Consider the following 25,258-nt stretch of genomic DNA (forward strand, 5'->3'; position numbering starts at 1 on the left):
TAGTATTAGAGTTCAACAATATTAGTTTGCAAAGTGCCTTTGATTAAGGTATCTTCACATTCAATAAATATTTTCTTCTTTCCTTTCTTTAGGTGGAGTCCTGGACTCCCCAGGCCGGTGCCCTCGGAAAAACAAACCATCCAAAAGTTTAACAACCCCTTTTCGTTTGATTAATTTGGTCTTTTTCCTTTTTGTTTCTTTAATATTTAGTAGTACCTTTTCTATTCTTCCTTCTCTCTAGTTTCCTCTGTATCTGTTGTCTATATTTTTGACTTCTCTGCTCTACACTGCGCAGCGCTTGTCCCATACATACATATGTTTGGAGTTCTTATAACTTCCTTACGCTGCACGTTAGATGCCATTATCGATTCTTTGTATTTGTTTATTTCAGCACTAATATCGTATTAGACGCTCAGGGTGCAGCACGAAAGTGGTCACAGTTTCGACTACATTGTATTAAGTTGATTGCATTGTATGTGTGAGGTGGAGGAATGTTGAATGTCTGAGTACGGGTGTTTATGTGTCATTGGAGGAGGGGGGAAGAGAGGATGGGAGTACACAGACAGGTCATGTGGATGAATGTTGGGGTGGTGTCTGCATGTAAGGTGGATGTGCTGCATGTGTGTGTGATAGTGGTTGTGGTGAGTGTGGATGTGGTGCATGGGGTGCATGTATGCGTGTCTGCTGTTGTGGTGACCGAGGGTAAAGTGGTGACAGGGACTGGGAGTGAGAATGAAGTGCTGGCAGGTGTGAGTGGTGTTGAGACAGCAAGGGAGGAGGTGCTGGGGAGACAGAGGAGGTAGTGGCTGATGTTGTGTGTGCTTTTGTGTGTTGAGTGTGTGCACGCTTGTGATGTGATTTGTGGTGCCTGTGTTTGTCTTTGCAAACCTCGTCTGTTGATTTGGGTGAGTGCTTGTCTGAATGTGTGGCTTGCCTAGGAGAGGGGAGTGGGCTTTGGGATGGGGCACAGGTAGCAGGAGGGAGGACGGAAGTACTAGGGACACTGGCTGCCGTCCATGAAGAGGCCAGAGCCTGAAATGATCTCTGTAGGCCAGTCGAGGCACCGTGACTGCCCTCCAGGTAGGCATTAGTCTGCTGCATCTGGGATGCCAGGCCCTGAATGGCATTCACAGTGGTTGACTGCCCTACAGAGATGGATCTCAGGAGGTCAATAGCCTCAGCATTGAGGGCAGCAGGGTTGACTGGGGCAAGGCAGAGGTGCCTGCAGCAAAGGAGATGAGCACCTTCCTGGGTGAGCGGGCATGGGCAACTGGGTGGGGAGCTACTGGGAGGGCAGGTCTGGTAAGGGGGGTGGCGGACGAGGATGGTGCTGGGATGATCCCACAAGGTGCTGCCACCGCCAAGGAGCTTCAATCTGAGGAATCTGTATCAGTGATATCAGCTTCAGTCTCCCCTGTGGTGCTCTCCTTGCCCTCCGTCCCACTGGTCCCCTCGGCTTCGGTGGTCTCTGCCTCCTGGGTCCCGTGGGCTGCAGCCTCCCCCCTTACCGGTGCCCCTACTCCTTCACTGCTGATGCTAATGCACACAAGGATAGGATTGTACAAAAAGAAGGGAAGTGGGAGAAATAGATGGGGGCATAGGGTCAATACCAATTCCCATTGCATGTATGTACACTACAACAACATGCCTCTATGTACACTCCTGAATACGCTCCCTAGAACGTCAATGGAGATCTTTTTACACCCACTGTGCATACACTCTGATGTGCATGCACGATCATGATACCACTACAATTACATTCAGGTACTACTCAACACTGTTAGGGCTCTTGTATACAGGACTATTACTGTGAGAAACCTGTCAATGAGTGATATTTGTACATTGTCATACCTACCCGTAACACCCATTATGGACACGTATAGTTAGGTATGGATTCCAACTGAAGATCCTGTATGTCCACGTGAAGTCCAAATATTTGGCACTGCATAAATGCCATGAACACCTGTTGCTCAGATGCTCACCTATCACAGCTACTTCTGTTCACAGCACAACTGTATCCTACCTACATTAACTGTCATACCTACAGTTTACATCCTTGATCCCATGGCTAACACACCCATCCAATCCATTTCAAACTGTACTGGACATATATAGTGCACTCACTCCCTTGTGGCTGCTGTGTTGCACTCAAGCGCCCATCCAACTTTGGGTAGGCCAACGCCAATATGAGGGCTATCAGGGGGCTCAGGGTCTGACGGGCATCCCTTCCTCATTGGGAGGCCCAATTGGGCCTCTGCGTTCTTCCGGGCCCAGCGTCTCAGGTCCTCCCACTACTTCCTGCAGTGGGTGCTCTTCCGGGTTTGGACCCAAAGGGCTTTTCACAAACCCTTCTTCTGATGGGCGCTGACCTGCATGGAAGACACTGAAGGAAAGGCACATTAATGTAAGCACAACAACCTACAACATTCATAGGCCTACCAACAGTACACAAATCAGCATTGTACAAGACTTCACACTTCAACGACATTCCTATCAGTCATATCCGTAGGTACACCTTCCACTGTAACATCCTGCATACACATACTATTACACACTGACATACCCAGGCAGCAACACACATAACTATTATTCGACCTACCCTGCTGTTCTGGAGCCCCATACAGCTCTGTGTACAGGGGTAGGACCCCATCCACTAGTTTCTCCAGGTCTTCCGAGGTAAAAGCGGGGGGCCCTCTCCCCTGTAACACGCGCCATTTTGGCTCCTAGGAACACGACACAGCAGCACACTCAGTGGAGGCCCTATTTGCTGGAGAGTCAAGAGTCAAGTGAGATACACTGTAGAAAATGGTGGTCACGGCCACAGCGGTCTGCACCATCACGGTCGGTGGTAGTCGTCAATGGTCCCCGTATGCCATGGACATCAGTGTTAACCAATGAGGAGTTGCACGGCTGTTCCAACCACCTACCGCCATGATGGCATACTCCGACAGAATGAGCTTGCTGACATCTGTCTCCTGCATGCAGGACAGGCAGCAGCCATTTTGCAACACAACTGTAATGAATACATTGATTAATAAAGTCACTACTCATTTCCAACATGGACATGTGATGAGTTATGCCCTGGGTCAGTGTGAAGTACAATTAGGCAGCATGAACTTGGAGTGTGCACATGTTCTGGTAATGACAACATGACATTGTGGGAATGCTGCTACATATTGATGGTGACTGTAGCATCTCACTATTGTCACCCATTGTAAAACCCAGATGTATGTGCAACTGACATGGGAATTACAAAGCCTTGGCACATTGAAATCTGCTTTGCATCCAACAAGTGGCAGCATATGTGATGTTGATTCACTGTTTGTCACCCTGCAGTAGGATGCATGAATGGTAATCGTTGACATACTTGTGTTGAATGCCATTTGTAGATGCTGACCACTGTGGAGGGTGCACCTGTGTACCGGCACCTGGTTGACTTGGCAACGATAGACAAACGCCACATCATCTCCCACTATCGACTGAATCGTGCTACAATCAGGGAGCTGTGTACCGAGTTGGAGTCTGATCTACTGCCAGCCATTCGAAAACCTACAGCCATTCCTCCAACTGTACACGTCGTCTCTGTCCTCCATTTCTTGGGCACTAGCTTACTCCAGGGGATAGATGAAATGACAACAGGCATGTGTCAACCTATGTTCAGCAATGTGTTGGGGAAAGTCTTGTCCGCCTTAGTCAAACATATGGACAGCTACATTCAATTTCCCAAACCTGTAGATATGCCCAGTGTCAAAGCTGATTTCTGTGCATTAGGACATAGCCCTCATGCGATTGGGACCATAGATGGCACACACATTGCATTAATACCACCCAGGGCTGATGAGCAAGTGTACAGGAACCGTAAGGGCTTTCACCCCATGAATGTGCAGATGGGCTGCTTAGCTGACCAGTACATCTCCCAGGTGACCGCAAGATTTCCAGGGTCTGTCCATGATTCGTACATGCTCAGGAATAGCAGTGTTCCGTGGTTGATGGCACCTCTACTAAGAGTAAGGGCATACTTCATTGGTGAGTATGATGAGTGTCTATGTCGTCACTGTTACCCCAGCCTTACTACTCAGTATGTGTGTGACATTGTGGAATGTAAATGTTGGATGGTTTACCCTATCCACAGGTGATTCAGGTTATTCCAATCTCTCCTGGTTACTGACACCGGTGAGAAATTCAAGGACCAGGGCTGAGGAACAGTACAATGAGGCTCATGGGAGGACAAGAAGGGTGGTCGAAAGGGCATTTGGGGCCAGATGTACGAAGCATTTTTCAAGTCGCAAATGGCGAATAGGGCCATTTGCGACTTGAAATATGCTATATGGGATGTACAAACCCATTTTTGCGATTCTGCAATCTATTTACCGAATCGCAAAAAGGGTTTGCGAGTCGCAATTAAGAAGGGGTGTCTCCTTCCTAATTGCGAGTCCCAGTCCCATGTATGATTGCTTTGTGACCGCAAATGTGGTCGCAAAACAATCGCAGTTAGCACCAGTTTCAAACTGGTGCTAACCCATTTACAAAGGGGAAGGGGTCCCTCTGGGACCCCTTCCCCTTTGTAAATGGTAGCGAAAATATTTTTTCTTTTTGTATTTGAAATGCATCTCGTCTTCCTTTAAGGAAAACGGGCTGCTTTAAAAAAAAAACTGCTTTATTTAAAAGCTGTCACAGACATGGTGGTCTGCTGTCTCCAGCAGGCCACCATCCCTGTGAGGGCGGCCATTCCCAATGGGGTCACAAATTGTGACCTACCTCATGAATATACATGAGGTAGGTCATTTGCGACCCCATTGGGAACGCAAACAGTGTCATTGACACTGTTGTACATCAGGTTTTGCGAGTCGCAAATTGCGAGTTGCTCTGACTCGCAATTTGCGAGTAGCAAAACCTGAATTTCGTACATGTGGCACTTGGTCTCTTTGAGGCAAGGTTCAGATGTCTGCACATTGCTGGCGGTTACTTGCAGTACTCACCACAGAAGGTGTGTCCGATTGTGGTGGCCTGCTGCATGCTCCACAATCTGTCACTAAGGCGAAACATCCCTTTGCTGGAGAAGGTAGGAGTAGGGGACAATCTGGTGGCAGAGGAGGTAGGAATCATGAGTGACGAAGATGGGGATGAGGAAGATGTAGGCACAAGGACTGATCTCATCCAGTAGTACTTAAGCTAAGCTTCTGGTAGGTACTTTCTACGTTTGACATGTCAAATGTTTGTGTACAGAGTGGGTGTACTTCAATATTCATCGCTGATATCAGTAGGTGTTGACCCCATTTGGGTTTCAGATGAGTGTATACAGAAGTGGTCTGAAAAGTAGGTCTACAGTGCCACTGTGATGTTAGCCAGTCCATCTGTCTGGGTTACACATAGTTCTGACATCCCAACCTTCTTCTTCACACATTTGTGACTTCTCCATGGTGGAACCACATGTTCATTGGCATAGTTTGCAGCTTTTTGTGACTTCAAGTGCTGTCTATACTTGGCATCCAAGGGTGTGAGCTGTGTGGTACTACTACAATGAGTGTCTATTACACAGGTCATTGCTTTTGGATGTAACGATAAACTTGTCTCATTGTACCTTAACAGGGTTGTGGTCATGTGTGCAATTGCTGTGGTCATGTGTGCAATTGCATCAGATTGTCTATCAGTGTATGGTCCTACAGTGTGAATTGTTTAACCATCATGATGTGCAGGTACATACTGTTTGCAAAAGTGAACATAATGTGTGTTGAACATTCTGTGCTATCAAGTGCAGATGTACTATGGATGATGTTTCACCACTCTCCCCAGTCTGCTCCCCGAGGACCTAGGGTTATGTGGACACTGACTTTTCTGCAGGAAGCCCGATGACAGCATGATACATACACATCTTCAATGTGTTTTAGGACTCAATTTCTGTGACATGTCACACATTTGTTGCACTTTTACAATAACCTAAACGTGTGTGTAACTGCATTTATTGTGTATACCAAAGGGTGGACAGGGTGCAAAGCAGAGGGACCATGGTGATTGATTCCATCAGTTGGTAGCACAGGTCCAGTATCCATGTGGCATTTGGAAATGGGGCTATGGCAGTAGGAAGTCAACAAAGAGGTCTCAGTGGCACACAAGGGAAACAGTTCTTGAGAGGGTCATTTTCTGGCAGTAGAGTTGGTCTTGGCTTCTGTCACTGCAGGATGTCTGGGTCTGCGACCACATTTTTGTGGGGGTTCCTCAGCAATAGGGGGTGGCTCAGTGGTGGGTTGTGAGTCCTCAGACATGACCATCATCCCACTAGCTGCAGCAGATGTAGAGGGCTGGTCAGTAGGTTGGCTAGTGGAAGGGGCCTTGTGGTGGGTAGAGGACTCACGCAGGACTGTGACGAGCTCCTGCATCAAGCCTTTCATGGAGGCCATGGTGGCATTGAGGGCATGCCACTCCTGCATGGCCTTCTGGTGGTACTCCCTCTGCTGCCTCTGGTTCTCTCCCAATAGGTCTAATAACTGTCCCACCTTGTCCTGGGATTGGTTGTATGCTCCCAGGACTTGTGCTATAGCCTCATGGGCAGGTGGCTCTCTGGGTTGCCCTGCCCTTTGACCCCTAGGTGCACTCCCATTGGCCATAGCCCCCTGTACCTGTTTCTCCGGCATGGTGTGTTCACTCCTACTTACACTAGGACCTTCATCGTCTTGTGTGGTGGGTACTGACTCAGGTCCCTGTTCAGGTGGGCACACTGTGGATTGACGTGGCCTTGAGACACTGGTGTGGGGGCGTTTGGCTACAGGTGTTGTGGTGGGAAAGGTTGCGGGGGCTCCATGGTGTTCTGGGTGAGGCTGGTGGAGGTGGACTGCTCAGAGAGCCCGGATGGGCCAGGTAGGTCTTTCAGTTCCAGACATCCTGTGTCGCTGTCATCACTGGGATCTTCATCAGGTCGGGGTGTTGTGTGACGACATTCTCAGTGGCACCTGTGGATGACAGGGATTTTCATTTGCATCTGCCTGATGTACTTTACAGGGGCTGCAAGGTGCTATGCATCATGCTTCAGGACTCAGGTGTAGTGTGTGAGGGGAATATGCATTGTTAGGTGGCTACAGGGTGATGCATTGTGGGAGTCGTAGTGCTTCATGATGTACATGCATTGGGTGCATTTGGGAGTGTGGACTTAGGGATTGGAGTTTGTGGGGTAGGGTGGGCATGCAGGGTATGGGGATGCATGCATTACAGGTATACTTCATGAAAGGGTATAGGTGACTTAACAGTTTCCAGTCCTCCGGGGATTCCACTGAGACCCTCAAGGTGCAGGATCGCCAAGACCTTCTCCTCCCATGATGTGAGCTCCAGGGGAGGTGGTGGGGGCCCACCGCCAGTTTTAATGAGGGTGATTTAGTGTCTGGACACAATGGAGCGGACCTTCCCCCTCAGGTTGTTCCACCTCTTGCATATTTCATCCTTTGTACATGGGCTTCCCACTGAGTTCACCTTGTCAATGATCCACCGCCATAACTCCATCTTATTTGCCAGTGATGTTTGCTGGACTCGTGCCCCGAACAGCTGTGGCTATACCTTGGTGATTTCGTCCAACATGGTCCTTAAGTCGTCATATGTGAAACGGGGGTTCTTTTGTCGGGACATGCTGAATGTGATGTGTGTGTGTGTTAAATATTTAAGTGAAGTGTAATGCGTGAGAGATGTACAGGTGCCTGTGATGTATTGTATTGTATTGTGCAGTATTTGTAAAGCGCGTTTCGTCCGTAGCAGCGAAGCGCTGAGGAGAACCAGAGGGTAGCAGGAAACAAAACAGAGAGGAAACCGTCGTCACGACCGTTCCATGTCTGTATGCCAGTGCGATTTACAGCGTGGATGTGCAATATCTGTCAGTTGTTTGTCGTGGCAAGGGGTTGTGGGTTATGTGTGTGTGTTTTATGGGGGGATGTGGTATGTGTATGTGTTTCAGGTGTGGGGTATTCGAATTGGCATATGTGGTGTTGTGTTGCAGTGGAGGTTCCATCTTCGCCGCCGCTGTCCCGACTGCCAATGGATTACTGTGCTGATTTGTGGGTCATATTAGGGGGCACGGTCTTGTTCTGGCATGGCGGTGTGGATGGTGGCTACACATCTCTGCCGTTGTCGTTTGCCCTGACGGTGTCAGTTTTGTGGCTGTGTTCTGGCAATTTTGTTTTCATGTGTCGTAATTGAGTGGGCGGATTGCCGCCGCCGCCACACCAGTCTTTTGGTGGCCACCAGCACGGCGGTATTTGGGAAAGACCGCCAATGCCATAATGAGGGCCTGTGCCTTGAAACACTTGTTGGCTGTTTAGTTGTGTTTGCTATGGTATCATATATCGAAGAAAAAAAGAAGCATTTGGAACAAGCAGTTGTGACAGATTTTATTCTCAGAACAATTATGTGTATATCTTACGTTTTTACTTACACTGGTTCTGTACCAGTGCTCTGAGAATTAGCGCTGGACAGATTCTGGATACCCTATAGTTTGTACTAAATATTATTGTTGGTAAATCTACGTAACATGTTTTTTAAATGGTGGTTTATATTTATACTGGAAAGTGATGGTCTTTCCTTGGACATGTATAATATTTATTAAGATTGCGTAGTACTTGTTGTAGAATGTAGCGTGGGAATGGTGCTATAGTTTCGAGTATGACTGAAATAATGATTGGGTGCTTTTATGAGTTCTGTTGTTTGTGTTACCATCCAAAATACAGAAATCTAGTTGTGGTGCAGGTTTAGAAGGAAACACAGTACCTCCTGCAGGATGTGTCGTGTGTAAGGTGATTGTGTATGCATTATTAATAGTTCACATGCAAGTATGGCCATAGGAGTGAGAAGGGTGTACATGTAAAAGTGGTTGGCTGGTTATGATATAGTTAGTTCCCTTCTTTCTGTAACTTAATTAACAACATTGTGGACTTACATGAAGCCTGTTCGTTGAGTGCGTTTGTGGTAGTTTATGTATATCCAGCAGGTTTTTGAGGAAGTCTAGAAATATTTTGAATGCTGTGCAGTGGTTCAATTATTGTGAGAGCTGTGTGGTTGATGTGCGATTCTTGATGCTCAAGATAGTTGGTCTCTTTGTGAAGATATTGTTCTTATAGGGACGGTGCTGGGTAATGTGTATTCAAACTCTCTTGCACCTCTCTCTGTGCCATTGTCAATCTTTGCAATCCAGTGAAGGTTACGTGGCGGCTGCCTAGAAAAATTATTCTACATATTTGAAAGTGTACATTCGGGGCCTGTGTGATGTGTCAGAGATCGCGATTAATGCTTCAGAGGATGGATTTTTCACTGGTTCCACTCATCATGAGCTTGGCATTAGCTAAATCGAGCTTCATGATTCTCAGAAGAAGCCAAGGGCATCACACGGATGGTTGGCAAAACACTTCTTAGAATCCTCCCAATGTGATATCTATCTTTGGCAATGAAAGGGCAAACGAGGTTGCCCTCTGATTGTGTATACACCTTCTACTTGTGCCTTGATTTGGGGAGAAGGTGAAGAAGTGATTTGCACTGGTATTTTTCGTTGTCTTCGTCACCCATCTTATCTTCTGCACAAATATTTTAGATTTATATTTTATCACTGTTTTATTTCAAATATTATGACTGTTCCTTGATATGTTTTCCCTAGACAAAAACGCAAGGAGCCCTCCAAAGGAATTGAACTATTCAGCCAATGTTTGTTTACTGCTATGCACTGTAGCGAGAGTTTATCTCTTAATCTGACATCTAAAATGTTTGATATCAAAAATGTTCTTTCCACTCAAGTCGAAAGAAGCACAGTAAGCAAGCCAGAGGACAGCAAAGGATTAATGAAGTGTGGAGATGCCGACTTGGAAAACGTGCTAATCAAGGCAAAACATGTACTAAAGAAAGGACACATTGACAAGCCCTATTTCTTTTATAGGTGCATATCAAGCCATTTTGTCTACTTCATAGAAATTTAGCGTTACAGAACTTAAATCATTGTCCAGCCACATTTCCAGTCAAATTCGAGCATGCGTTTGTTTATTTCGATTTCCAGTACAAGAAAGGGCTAAGTTGAAGACAGTGGCTTTGGTCATGAAATATGTGTTGCTCATTCTATGGTTAACTTGCAATAAGTGTTGAGTCAGTGATGCAGTTTCCTTTCAGGAAGGGAATGTGGCAGGGATATTTTAGGTCTGGAGATCTGGATTTTAGTTTGTTCTGTGCAAGGTCCCACATTTGAATTTAAGTATGGACCTTTAATCAGTATTACTGCAGTTATTGCATCATTCCAAGCTGTTCTGAGCAATTGTCCCTAAAGGATGGTGACATTTAGCTCATAAGGTAGAGCCAAGATGGTAGGGCACCATGATGCTCCTCTTGTTTGGGGCTGCCTCAGCCTCTTTGGGTGGATCCAATTTGTATCAAATGCATAAGTGATGGTCCAGGAGTGATCTTGCTAACCAACAGTGGCAGCTGGTAAAATTTAAAATTGGTTGGGTGAAATCGATTGTGCCAAAGTAAGTAGAGCAAGGGCCATGTTTTTCAAGCAGGGCTTCTAGGGCTGGTGTCCTCCCCATGAAAATACTGAAAAGGATAGGCCAAAATGGAGCACATTTACAGCATAGGCCTTAAGAATCCTCCCAGGGCAGTAGACAAGTTGGAGGACGAGATCTGAAACCTTAATGCATTAACATTCTAATCTCAGCTTCCCCGTTTAAGAAAGTGAGTGATTCTCAGAAAGTCAGTTAATTTCCCTATGCCTTTGTTTTATTTTCAGACAAAATTAGAACATCCTCATACAATCAGAAACACATTGATTGTAAAAACAAAACAAATTGTAAATTATTTTAAGGTGCGAGTTATACTCCTTGTTTACGTTAAGCCAAGCAAGGCACTAATTCAACAATTTTAAAAAGTTTCCTGTAACCTGATTTGTGAAAATATGGCATTGTACTGTGCCACCCAGTCTACAGGAGTAGCAGCCTGCTGGTTCCGGTGCCTTCTCCTCCCTGAACTGAAAGTGAAAGTGTTGCTTTTTTGAACCTATTTCAGCCTGTGCTGAGGGTATTGTCATTGTTGTCAGGTGTGGGAGGATAATTTCAACTAGATCTGAGTGGTTTGTCATTAGAGCACACTCATCCTCCCACTAGAACCCTGATGTAGTACTTCACTTGCAGACACAGTACATGGACATCAAATGCAGATTGTGATTGCACATGTACTGTTCACCATTAGCTGTACCCACGTTTCTCTCGTTTGACAATACAGAGCGCTTGCGTGAGCCCTCCAAGTCTCCAGAAACGTGAAAAGCTATTCATGGTCTGTGTGATGTGTCAGTGATCGCGATTAATGCTTCAGAGGATGGATTTTTCACTGTTTCCACTCATCATGAGCTTGGCATTAGCTAAACCGAGCTTCATGACTCTCAGAAGAAGCCAAGGGCATCACACGGATGGTTGGCAAAACACTTCTTAGAATCCTCCCAATGTAATATCTATCTTTGGCAATGAAAGGGCAAACAAGGTTGCCCTCTGTGTATACACCTTCTACTTGTGCCTTGATTTGGGGAGAAGGTGAAGAAGTGATTGGTATTTTTTATTGTCTTCATCACACATCTTATCTTCTGCACAAATATTTTAGATTTATATTTAGCACTGTTTTACTTAAAATATTATGACTGTTTCTTAACATGTTTTCCCTAGAAAAAAAAGCAAGGAGCCCTCCAAAGGAATTGAGCTATTCGGCCAATGTTTGTTTACTGCTATGCACTGCAGTGAGGGTTTATCTCTTAATCTGACATTGGTGCTGCTGCACTGTCCATTTAACTGGGAGTCAGTATCACCTGAGATTCACCCCTAGCCCACCTGCATGCTACCTCTGCATTTATATAATCACTTCAAATAGTCAAACAGAATGCACATTTTACCATTTCATTTTTCAGATTAGAGCCAAGGTAATGTGGAGATAGTCACCAGCTGCATGGTACAGCGATGGTACAACTCTAAGCTCAGGAGGCAGCAAGATGTGTGCAACCTCTGCTTTCTAGTGCCAGGATGCTGGTGCATCACTAGCGCCGAAGCCAGCCAGAGGACAGGCCTCAGTCTTGTTAAGGGAGTTAGCGCTAACTTGTAATTAAAACACACAAATATGTCTGCCTGCTTTAGTTCGAGCTGTTTTGAGAGCTCCCATTTATGGCTGAGAAACAGCGTGCAACTACGATTTGGGTTTCATAACCACAGTATATGATCAGGACAACAGTGACACACTGTTTTTCAGTCATGAAAAAGACAATTCACCCGCTGCACTGCTCAATGTAATAAAAAGAAAAATAAGGGAAACTCACGCGTGTGCTACACTTGTATTCCATGATTGCAATAAATTATAAACAGCAATTAACATGCTGGGATTGCTGCTGTAATTGCATACAGTTTATGTTCTTTAAATGAACCAGGCACACTGAAAACATGTGTGCATTAAGCCGAGGCAGAGTTTAATTTAATAAGGGAGATCTTGTTACAAAAGCACTTACTGGTGAGTCAGCCTAGAAAGAGAGTAGCTCTGTCACAGCAACAGAACACGTGCACTGCAGCACTCCTTGTCTTTGGGATCAAAAGCTGCTGGACTCCACCACTCAGGACTCATCAGCCAATAAAAGCCACACAAGCTTTAGGGGAGGTGGTCTACTTTCCACTGTAGACACCCCAACGTCATCCCTCTGGGTCTGGCCCACCCTTTCCTGTTGGATAAATGGAGCTCTTCTGACCCCACCCTCGGTCAGCGCAGTATACACCCAAAATCAAGCCTATGCCTCACTGATAAAATTGGTCACACCTTCCACAGCGATGTAATTGCCCTGGTTTGTGCCTTTAAGGTGAGAATTACTCTCGCTCTGGACATGCGCAGCCTGGTACAGACCCACTCCAACTACCAAAAAAAAGCAAGTTCCTTGGTAAAAGAGAAGCTATTAGCTTTTTGAGTAGAGCTGCTTATAGATTTTTCTCCCTCTCTCCCATGATGGTAGGGTGATGCCCCTTGCACCCTTTAACACCAGCCGTCCATGGCAATGACAGATAATTATGTTACTGAGCTGTCTTGGCAAGTTTTTGCCAAATGCCTGTTCACTCATCTAATCACTTGGGTGACAGATATAAACTGTAGATGTAAGTCCCAGACTAGATTCAGGAGGGTGACCTCTGTAACACAAAATGTGATGATACTGGGGTTTATGGCTCAAAAGTCATTGAGAGGAGTCATTGCACTATTCATTTGAGGATATCTCACTGCACTCTGATGGAACTCTGCATGCGGCCATTGATGGAGCACACTATCTTCCAAACCAGATGCATCATCTACAAACCTATCACAGCCAGCCTTCCTGTCTATGTGGACCACAAGCCCACCACTTCTGGTGGCTCTCATCACACCTGCGGCCAGGACACCATCAGATGGGAGACAAAGCAGTGCAAAAATAAAAAGGCAACAGCCTTCTCCATCCATGAATCTTGTATCTGGAATGACATCCCTGTATCCAAGAGGACTACCCCAACCCCACACCAATAAGAAAAGAGCTGAAGATCCATCTCTTTAACAATACTACATCATGGTGCAGTAATAGTCCACTTCTGCTCCCAGGCTGTATCTTTGCTAATGATCCTGTGCAGTGCTCCGCTGCCTTTCAGTTAGGTTCATGCTACCCATACCAGCTTTTCATAGGGCAACGAGCATGTTATTATGGATAATTCTCTCATGCTGGAGGTTGCCAAAACCCCTGTTGTCATTCACTCTTGCTCATAAACATACACACAATTGCAGAAATCGTCATATAGAATGACCAATGCGTCTAACAAAGGCAACACTATAAATGTACACTTTATCAACCATGTACTACATATTCAAGAGTTTCTTATCCAACCACCCATAGGTAATTTGGGGCCTCATCAGGGGTATGAACCACTTTACAAATGCAACAATGGAAAAGAGTGCAGTATAATACAAACCCTGTACTGAAGTAGGACAGCCAGAGCACAGCCATTGTTGTATTATCCAGTCACTTTGGTGTAAGTAAGCGTGTGGGCTCAGCTCCTGCAAAAGAAATGCAGGAGGAGAAGATATTTCCACACAATTCAATGGGGAACACACTCAGCCCTCTCTGATGCTGACTCTGCAATCCTCCATGATCATATTTCAGGTAGAAGTCTGAGATATTTGTGTTTTGTCAGCTGAGACTTTGTACAACCCTCTGGACTGCAATACAACATACAGAGGATATGTTTTGTGGTTGCAGAGTTCTTGGAGCCCAAAGAGTATAGCTCTGTTCCTACATTTTAGTGAAATGTGGCTATACACTTAAAAGGAGTGGTCAATGTGTTTTTTGTTACTCTGGTATTCCTAGACTTTAAATTCCCATCATGCTTCATTGATTTTCTTGGGCACAGAGAGATCATAGCTCATCTAAATGTTAAATATCTTTCAAACGGAAACTTGCATAGCCTAAACAGTTGTGTTTAGACGGCTACTTAAAACAACTTTTCACAGCAAATTAAAATGATCCATGTCTACCGTATTAAAGGGTCCCTTGTGAGGCACCAGCCATCTTGAGACTTGGAAACTGGCTACATGATACCTAATACATTGGTGACCGAGGCTCCTTAGATCACTGCCAAGATTTGAGACCTGCCTGTTAACAAGCCTTTCACATGTAATTACATTCATTACTGCCCCCAGATTATCAACCGATCTGCAGAACAATGCTTGTTTATGGCTATTCTGATGAACTCAGAGTACACGCCAATGCGGTTTACAGTCAATTAATGTTTGGTCATTTTAGATTATTGTAAAGTGATGCCATTAATAAGTATTTCAGTCGTTTTTTTCTTGAATCTGTTTTATTGTTATTTTATTAGCCCAGAACTAAAATAGAAACGCGAGTCACACTCAGCTCTGCTGAGCATAAGTATGTAATGGACACGCCTAAATATATCCTGCACAATGCACAGGAAATACATATGTTTTACATTGCATTTCAGGCAGCTTTTACATATTTTTGAAATTTTACTCAGCTTGTGAAAATACTGTGATTTTCATGCATGTTTTCTGTCTCTATCTGAATATGAACTAGGTGAGAAAGTGTGACACAACGGGAGGAGAAAAGTCTTGTGGTAATAAAAGGGCCACGGTGCTGCTATCGAAGCGCAGGCGCTGACCGAGGAACTGCTTTTATTGTAAGTAAACTTTAGCTCGGAAATGGAGACTGATGAGAGATGGGTGTGGTAGGATCAAAGAAACTGCCATCAGGTTGAACAAAGAGGAGCTGAGGCGTGATGTCTGAGAAAGGATCAGAGGTCTCACATTTTTGAATTCGCGTGATTTCAGAACATTAAGCAATATTAAAAGCAAATGCATACATTGAGTGACATTTGGTGTCATTTGTTTCATCACATTTAGCATTAATTTGAGAAACATGAACATATATTTTACTATCATTTCTGTATATTTCTCTGCAGATGTTACCCCTCTCAGAACTTTGAAAACATTTCTGCAGATATACACATTTTTTCCCGAGTATTTTGACTACATCTCTTTGAAACAATTCTGTCTCGCTTAGTTTTACCGGTGCCATCCTGTGCTTAACGTGTAAAAGAATGAGTGCCGGTGGCCAAATCTCTGCTCAGAAGCCTGCAGCTGGAGCGATTAAATGTTGAAACACCGAATACCAAGGCTACGCTGCCTTAAATCCAGCTCATTGGTCTTTAATTCACTATCCCAAACTCCCCGCCCCTTTAACTCACTCTTGCATAGGGATGGGCTAACCAATGAAAGCTCGAGCCCTGCTTGAACCTGAAGCCCGGCTCTGGCTCAGCTTGAGGTCCTGTTGGAACCTCGAGCCCATAATGAGCCAAGTTTTAAAATGGCTTCTGCCTGCCATCCTCCATCTACACAGGATGGGGCGCAATGGCCCAGTGCTGCAGACTTTGAAACTGGTGAACAAGGTTCGAGTCTGGCTTAACATCACGAGATTCTGGGCAAATCCCTTAATCTCCCCGTGTTTATAAAAAACGATTGTGACCTTGGAAATGTAAGTGGTGCTCATAAACTGCTCAGTACATTTGGGTCGAGTTTGTGCTATATAAACAATGCAGAGGTAAAAACAAAGAGTTAACATAAAAAGAAGGGACACATAGATACCCATTTAGTGCTGAGTTGTACAAAGTCACATCAGAAAACTTGGATAAATCGGGCTAACTCACTTAAATTGTATGATCTTAGGCAAATATTTTATTTAACCAAAACAATTTTTTCTTGATTATCGCATATTAAAATCACTTTTAAACATGTAGATTCAGAACACTAGTTGTACAAAAACCTATTATGCTTGATTAAATAGACTATAATGTTGCTCCATGATAAACCAGGCCACATACAGGCTTTAGTGCCTTGCCTTTTAATTCACTAATAATTCATGCTTAAAAACTATTCGTTCAGAAAACCAGTTATACAAAAAACGATTGTGTTTGATTTACTAGGCTATAATGTTGCTCTATAATAGTCAGGGCCATGCACAGAGTTTAATGTCTTGACTCTTAGTTCACTAATGATTCATGTTTAAAACTATAGGCCTCGTTTGCAATATTTTGGCGCAGGGAAGCACCCCAAGGCTTCTTGCTGCGCTATCCTGCATCAAATGAAAAGGGCAGGAATGCGCCATATCTATGAGATACAATGCATCCCTGTCCTCTTTCACTGCTCTGGTGCACAACTGGTTGCCATGCGCCAACGCAGGCACTGTTACACCATGGTGAAAGGGTGTCTGTGTTGTAGGAATGATTGTTTTTGTGTTTTTCCTGAACAAAATCAATCAATGGGGGCGTTTTCCTCCTTCAATGAGTGCTTCAGATTGCAGAACACATAGAAAGAGGAAAAACAAGGAAAAATAAAGTTATTTCACCTTGTTACGCCTCCTCTGGAGAGGCGTGCGCTTTTGATGCATTGCCAGGGTTCCAAAGCCTTGTAAATTTGGGAATGTGTCAAAATTGATGGGTGCTGAATGGGAACACCCATTGCAATGCCCGTGGAACGCCTCTTTGATGCAGAGTAAGGCAATGCAGCGACTTGCGCTGCGTTGCCTTACTCCATATCTAGAAGGCCATGAAAACCCACACAAAGTAGCTTTGCGTGGCCTTGTAGATATGGGCCTGCGCCACCGGTTCATCACAAAAAGTGATGCACTGGTGGCGCAAGCTACTTGTAAATGAGGCCCTCTCACTTTTAATAAGTACTTCTCAGGGCAGTGCTGTAGTGTGACACATAAATGCCAAAACTTCCACATGCTAAATAAGTTCACTTTTTTTTTATTTGAACATACGTCATCATATTTTAGATAATGCTTGTTGTATGATTGATTACATAGCAAATACTTTCAGAGCTCAGCTCATGCAGGGCTCTAGGAGCAGAGACAGACCCTTGGTTCAGCTCTATCCCGTCTCTCACTGTTAAATAGCGCTTGGTGCGGGCTGGGAATTTTCTTGAAAGGGGCAAGACATCTATTTCTTGGTGACGCAGCTGTGTTGCGGCCGTGCGCGCATTGCACCTGCCTGAGCAGATAGAGAGACTGTGCTGTGGGGTAGAGGCAGTGCACACCTGCCCAGGTGCAGCTACCTCTGTGGCAGGACCGGACATGAGCGGGAAGCTTGAAGGGTGGGGGCGGTTTTGTTACTGGGGGCCAGCTTTGCAAGTGCTGCAATATCGGCCCCACATAGCAAAAGTAGCAAGACAGCATTATCTACTCGCTCTCGTTTCCAGCCTCACAGGGCCTGCCAGTGCTTCACACTTGCACTCAAGTGGTGTTTAAAAAAAATAAAAATACAACATTAAACTCTACCACCGTGCGGTGGACTGTCAGACAAAACTTCCAGAGCTGCTTTGGGTTGCCTGTCCGGCCCTGGGTGCAGCCCTCGGCATGGTAGATGCGGCCTCCGTGCTCTCATTCAGACTCTTTACAAAAGGGCTGTTTAGTTTATCGACCCTGAGGTCTGTCTGCAAATTTTGAGGCTGTTACGTTACTATAATATAGATTAGTACAGCACAAACAGCACAGCCCGTGAGTAGACCACGCCTCCCTTAGGTGCGAAGGGCGTCTGAGGCGCAACAGTGCCCCTACCCAACTCGACCCACTACCCTTCTCCCCCTCCTCCCCCTCTTCCCCACCCCCTTCTCTGGAAACGAATGGTTAATACATCACTGTATCCGCAGCAACAGGAATACTCATTCTAATCATTTACCAGTGCCCACAGCTCTCCCTGCGACCCATTAGCGCAGTGACGGCCTCCTCAGCCCCCGCAGGCTGCTGGGCTCCTCTGAGTCATAGAGACTCACCCATGGATTGAGGATTTGTGTTTTTATCTCGCGCTGATTGTTTCACATAACTTGCGTGCAGTCCTCTTGCTATCTCTACACGGCCCTGCAGGCCTGATGTGGAGGCAGCCTGTGGTGTTCGTAGTTGACAAGAAACTGCCGAAAGTCAGGGTATATATATATAGTAATGCAGGGCTTTAAGTGGGGTGAAAAAACTGGGGTGGGGGGGTTCTCTCAAATGGGCGTGGCCGATATAATTAAGGGCTTGGCTTAAAAACACATAAGTTAAAAACCTAGGCTTAGCATAGTGTGTCGCTTGACTGGTATTTTGCTGCTTCTTTCTGTCATTGCATTCAGACGTATAATGCAAGTAACAGGGGAGGGGGAGGGAAAAAACAGGGAAATACACACGCAACACCCCCACCCTCACCCACTACAACACACACACTAATGCAAATCAATACATCACAGTTACAACCCCCAAACCCCCCGGGAAGAATGCAAGGACAATAGAAAATGAGTGTAACCATTGTAATATATTAAAAGCAAGTAGGAAGAAATATATATATACACCATGTACAAAATATATACCAAGCATAGTAGTCCAGGTAGTGCTCTAAGAAAGTCCGTGGAACACTGGGACCACACGGTATGGGCGAGGCCCACATAAGATCCCCGACCATGACGGAGAGAACACTGCAGGGGCATCAGAGAGCAACTAAACAGGCACCTCAGGGGGAGGGAAAGGGGGGCACCTCAGCCGCTTGAGTGCACGACGCCAAATCCACGAGGGGGCCACATGCCCACTGTTACATCCTGGGGAGTGCAAAGCCACAGTCTCACAAGTCTCTACAGTGGGCGGGTTGCCCACTGTTCAATCCTGGGGAGTGCAAAGCCACAGTCTCACAAGTCTCTACAGTGGGTGGGTTTCCCACTGTTCAATCCTGGGGAGTGCAAAGCCATAGTCTCTCAAGTCTCTACAGTGGGTGGTTTGCCCACTGCCATATCCTGGGGAGTGCAAAGCCACAGTCTCTCAAGTGGATAACAGTCTCCACTGGTTCTGGAGGGGGCATGGTGCCCAGAGTGCTTCATCCTGCCAAGGACAGAGGTAGTGGATGGATCTCTCCACTGGTTCTGGAGGGGGCATGGTGCCCAGAGTGCTTCATCCTGCTAAGGACAGAGGTAGTAGATGACAGTCTCCACTGGTTCTGGAGGGGGCATGGTGCCCAGAGTGCTTCATCCTGCCAAGGACAGAGGTAGTGGATGGATCTCTCCACTGGTTCTGGAGGGGGCATGGTGCCCAGAGTGCTTCATCCTGCTAAGGACAGAGGTAGTAGATGACAGTCTCCACTGGTTCTGGAGGGGGCATGGTGCCCAGAGTGCTTCATCCTGCTAAGGACAGAGGTAGTGGGTGACAGTCTCCACTGGTTCTGGAGGGGGCATGTTGCCCAGAGTGCTTCATCCTGCGAAGGACAGAGGTAGTGGATTGATCTCTCCACTGGTTCTGGAGGGGACGTGGTGCCCAGAGTGCTTCATCCTGCTAAGGACAGAGGTAGTGGATGACAGTCTCCACTGGTTCTGGAGGGGGCAGGGTGCCCAGAGTGCATCATTCACCCCGTGACGGACTCAGTTGCGTCAGTGTCCTTGCCGCTCATGGGCCAGCGGTGCTTGAGACAGCGGTGCCCTGTTCAGCTGTGCTTGAGACGGCGGTGCCCTGTGCAGCGGTGCTTGAGATGGCGGTGCCCTGTTCAGCGGTGCTTGAGATGGCGGTGCCCTGTTCAGCGGTGCTTGAGACGGCGGTGCCCTGTTCAGCGGTGCTTGAGACGGCGGTGCCCTGTGCAGCGGTGCTCGTAACGGCGGTGCCCTGTTCAGTGGTGCTTGAGACGGCGGTGCTTGAGATGGCAGTGCCCTGTTCAGCGGTGCTTGAGATGGCGGTGCCCTATTCAGCGGTGCTTGAGACGGCGGTGCCCTGTGCAGCGGTGCTTGAGATGGCGGTGCCCTGTTCAGCGGTGCTTGAGGCGGCGGTCTCCATTGCAGGGACTCAGCTGCTGGCGGTCCTTCATGGCCCAGCGGGGCTTGTGCTGGCGGTGGCCTCCTGGGCAGGTGGGCTGGTGCTGTCGGGCCCCTCCTGGGCAGGTGGGCTTGTGCTGGCGGTCCTGTACTGGGCAGCTGGGCTTGTGCTGGCGGTGGCCTCCTGGGCAGGTGGGCAGGTTCTGGCGGGCCCCTCCTGGGCAGCTGGGCTTGTGCTGGCGGGCCTGTCTTGGGCAGCTGGGCTTGTGCTGGTGGTGGCCTCCTGGGCAGGTGGGCTGGTGCTGGCAGTCCTGTCCTGGGCAGCTGGGCTTGTGCTGGCGGGCCTGTCCGGGGCAGCTGGGCTTGTGCTGGCGGTGGCCTCCTGGGTAGGTGGGCTGGTGCTGACGGTCCTGTCCTGGGCAGCTGGGCTTGTGCTGGCGTTCCTGTCCTGGGCAGCTGGGCTTGTGCTGGAGGTGGCCTCCTGGGCAGCGGGGATGATGGCGGTCTTCTTCGCCGTGCTGCTCTTCCCAGATTTGCCGGGTTTCTTGTGGCCCTTCCCCACCTTGGAAGGTGTCACAACTGACTCCACACTCCCACCGGGACCCCTGGGAGCGGCTTTGGTGGCTGGAGTCTTCCCCCTCTCCCGCCGGGCACTGGCCAACTTCTGATGCTTCACAGGTGGGGGACTGTCTGTGCTGTGGCTCCGTGCCACACTGGCTGCCCTGATGGCCGGTGCACTCCAGATTCCGGTGACTACAGGCACCACTGGTCCTGGAGATGTTGTGGCTGAGGTGCTAGTTCGGGACCTAGGAGACGGACGGGGTGGGGGAGGTGTGGGAAAGAGGTCAAGGTTGGACAGGAAAAGTTTTTTGGACACACTTGGAGGCTAGCTGGAGTGGGTTTGGGAGTGGAGGAAGAGGTGGTGGTTGTAGGAGGTGTACGTTTGCTGACTTTGGGTGAAGGTGCATGGCTGGAGGCTGTTGTGAGGTGGATGGCTGTTGGGTGGGTGTGTGCCTGCGTTTGTGTATCTTGGGAGGGGGCGTCACAGACACACTGGGAGAGGACACAGGGGACGTGTGAATGGTAGTGGGGTGGTGACTGCACGTGAGCGGGGTGTGGTGGTGGGTGTGCTGGAGAGGGACGTAGTGGCTGTAGAGGTAGTGCATGCAGGTGTGAGTGTAGACAAGACAGGGAGGAAGGAGGGAGACGAGGAGGAGGGGGACACAGTGGAGGCAGTGGATGTTGGTGTGTCTGCATGTGTGTGATGCTTGTGTGAGTGCTTGTGGGATGTGTGGTGCTTATGTTTGCCTGAGCTTTCCTTGTGTGTTGACGTGTGTGCATGCTGGTCTGTAGGTGTGCTTGTGATAGGTTGAGGTACAGGGGATTGGGTCGGGGTGGAGGAAGTTGGAGGGGGGAGGCTAGACACAGGGACAATGGCTGCCATCAGTGCTGAGGCCAGAGTCTGAAAAGCTCTCTGAAGGGCCGCCTGACCAGAATGAATGCCCTCCAGGAATACAGTTGTTTGTTGCAATTGCCTTTCTACACCTTGGATGGCATTCAAAATGGTAGACTGCCCAACAGTGAGGGACCTGAGGAGGTCAATGGCCTCCTCACTGAAGGCAGCAGGGGTGACTGGGGCAGGGCCTGAGGTGCCTGGGGCGAAGGTGATGCCCACCCTCCCGGGTGAGCGGGCACGGGGCGAAGGCTGACGGGCTGCTGGGAGGGCAGTGCTGGAAAGGGGGGTGGCGGCTGTACCTGTAGATGGGGTGGCACAGAAGTTGCCGCCACCACAAGGGAGCTCCCATCAGAGGACGAGTCCGTGTCACTGGTCTCAGCTCCTGTCCCCGCCGTGGAGCTCCCCTCACCCTCCGTCCCACTGGTGAAGTCCGAGTCCGTAGTGTGGCCCTCCATGGCCATGTGGGATGCAGCCCCCTGGTGCTCCGGTGCCACTGCTCCTCCGCCTGATGATGCTAATGCACACAAGAACAGGGAGACCACAAAAAGGGGGGGGACGACAGAAGAAAGACATGTTGAGTGCATGCATTACTGCTACTGTTGGCGGACACGACAGACACAGAAGCCCCCTGCACTACACCGCGCTCTTGGGCTCCACTGTTCAATTCCTGGGAAATGGCCTACAAGGCTATGGACGACATCTGCACACATAGATGACACAGGGCATGACTCGGGGTACTTGGCACTCTACAGAGGTGGGGTGGGGTGGGGTGCCACATGGCCTGCCTTACGGAGGGGCCTTACCTACGGAACCCGCCCTGGCCTAGGGAAACCCACAGCCCACCTCCCCCACCCAGACACCTCCACTGCGCGCAAAGTCAGCAGAATGAGAGTGTACTCACCCCCTTGTGGCTGCTGTGATCCCCTCAAGCGCCCATCCAACTCCGGGTAGGCCACCGCCAGGATCCTGAACATCAGGGGGGTCATGGTGCGACGGGCACCCCTCCCACGTTGGGAGGCCATCCCCAGCTGAGCCTTTGCCGTCTTCTTGCTCCAGCGGCGAATGTCCTCCCATCTTTTCCGTCAGTGGGTGCTCCGTCTGTGGTGGACCCCCAGGGTCCGGACGTCCTTGGCGATGGCACGCCAAATATGTTTTTTCTGGTGGGCGCTGACCTACATGAAATGTACAGGGGGAAGAGTAAGTAATTACCAACTGCACCGTCAAACTGATTGGCCCCCATCCCTGCCCTTTTCATGTGGCACATGCATTCACCGTCTTTCATGCACGCAGCACTCTCCCCACTTCCTTCTTACATCCAGCCCTTTCCACACAGGCATAGCCCATACAACATGCTCCCTGTGTACTAACCTGTTTGTCTGGAGGACCGTAGTGTAGCGTGTACTGGGGGAGGACCCCATCCACAAGTTTCTCCAACTCCTCCGATGTGAAGGCAGGGGCCCTTTCTCCAGACACTCGAGCCATTGTCTCTTCCAGACCGAGGTCAAAGCAGCACTTGCAGTGTAGGTCCTCTCCTGTCGAAGATCAGGTATCGAGTGATTGAACAGATAAAAAATGGCGGTCACGTCTGCGGCGGTGCGTACCGTCACCACCGGCGTACATCGTCGTTGGCTCCTGGGACCCATAGGGTCCAATGTTAACCAATGCAGCCTTGTGCCGCGGTCTTTGACCGCCTACCGCGACGGTGTTCAATGCCAGCGCAGTTACCTCACATCCCAGTGTCCCACTTTAGAGGTCAGGCAGCCGCCGTTTCAGGGGCCCACATGGCTTCATTTTCAACTGCGTCACACATACCTAGGCCTAGACTCCCAGGCCACCTTTTGTGTATGAATGTGTTCTGTGTAAACTGTGGGTACGTACCTCTGAGTTGTTTGACTCTGTGCTCGCTTTTGTCCTTCATAGACACCGTCCGCTGGGACATGTGAGGAGATGGCGGCATCCTCCGGTGTACCGACCGTTGGTGGACCTGTCGACAATGGAGGAGCGACATGTGATTATCACATACAGGCTTGACCGTGCCACAATCCAGGAACTGTGTACCCAGTTGGAGCCAGACCTGATGTCAGCAATCCCCCATCCCACAGGAATCCCCCCTCAAGTGCAGGTGCTGTCAGTGCTCCATTTCCTTGCAAGTGGGTCTTTTCAAACAACAGTGGCCACAGCATCAGGGATGTCCCAGCCTATGTTTTCCAACGTATTGTCCAGAGTGTTGTCTGCCCTTCTGAAACACATGCGGAGCTACATCGTTTTTCCTCAGGTGGAGGATTTGCCTACAGTGAAAGGTGATTTCTATGCCCTGGGACACATCCCCAACATCATAGGTGCCATTGATGGGACCCATGTGGCTTTGGTCCCCCCCCACAGGAGTGAACAGGTGTACAGAAACCAGAAGAGTTATCATTCCATGAATGTGCAGATGGTGTGTTTGGCAGACCAGTACATCTCCCATGTGAATGCCATGTTCCCTGGCTCAGTGCATGACGCCTACATCCTGCGGAATAGCAGCATCCCTTATGTGATGGGTCAACTCCAGAGGCACCGTGTGTGGCTATTAGGTGAGCACCTGGAAGCAAGACAGTGGGAATGGATGTCTGGATCTGGGGATATCCCTCCAGGTTAGTGCGTGTCTAACAGTTGTCCCTCGCCATTTGCAGGTGACTCTGGTTACCCCAACCTGTCATGGCTACTGACCCCAGTGAGGAATCCCAGGACAAGGGCAGAGGAACGCTACAATGAGGCCCATGGGCGAACTAGGAGGGTGATCGAGCGGACCTTCGGCCTCCTGAAGGCCAGGTTCCGGTGCCTCCATATGACAGGTGGATCCCTATTCTACTCACCAAAGAAGGTGTGCCAGATCATCGTGGCCTGCTGTATGCTTCACAACTTGGCTTTGCGACGACAGGTGCCTTTTCTGTAGGAGGATGATCCAGATGGCGGTGTTGTGGCAGCTGTGGAGCCTGTGGACAGTGAAAACAAGGAAGCAGAGGAAGAAGACATGAACAACAGGGACTCAGTGATCCATCAATATTTCCAGTGAGACACAGGTAAGAGTACAGACTTGCCTACTACATGTACTTTAACACTACTACCTCTCTACTGTCTGTCGTTTCACACATTTCAGTGTATGGTCACTGAGTTGTCACTTTCCCTACAATTTCACAGATGTGGGTCCCACTGTGTGACATCTGCTTAGATTCCTCATGGACTAGAGCTGTGTGACATAGGTATGTTGACATTACAATTGAAAGAGCATTTTGTCACTGTAATTGCTAATACACTATTTCAAATTCACAGACAGACTCCAGATTGTTATGTGGTTTCAGTGTGTTTATTTAAGTGCTCAATATTGGAGGGGGTAGTGAAATGATGAGGGGTGATGGCGGAGGAATGTCCATGGCAGAGTCCAGTCTATTAGTCTCACAGGTGCATTGCCCATATGGGCATAGGAAGTGGAGCTGG

Source organism: Pleurodeles waltl, chromosome 3_1, assembly GCF_031143425.1.
Source record: "Pleurodeles waltl isolate 20211129_DDA chromosome 3_1, aPleWal1.hap1.20221129, whole genome shotgun sequence".
NCBI classification, from domain to species: Eukaryota; Metazoa; Chordata; class Amphibia; order Caudata; family Salamandridae; genus Pleurodeles; species Pleurodeles waltl.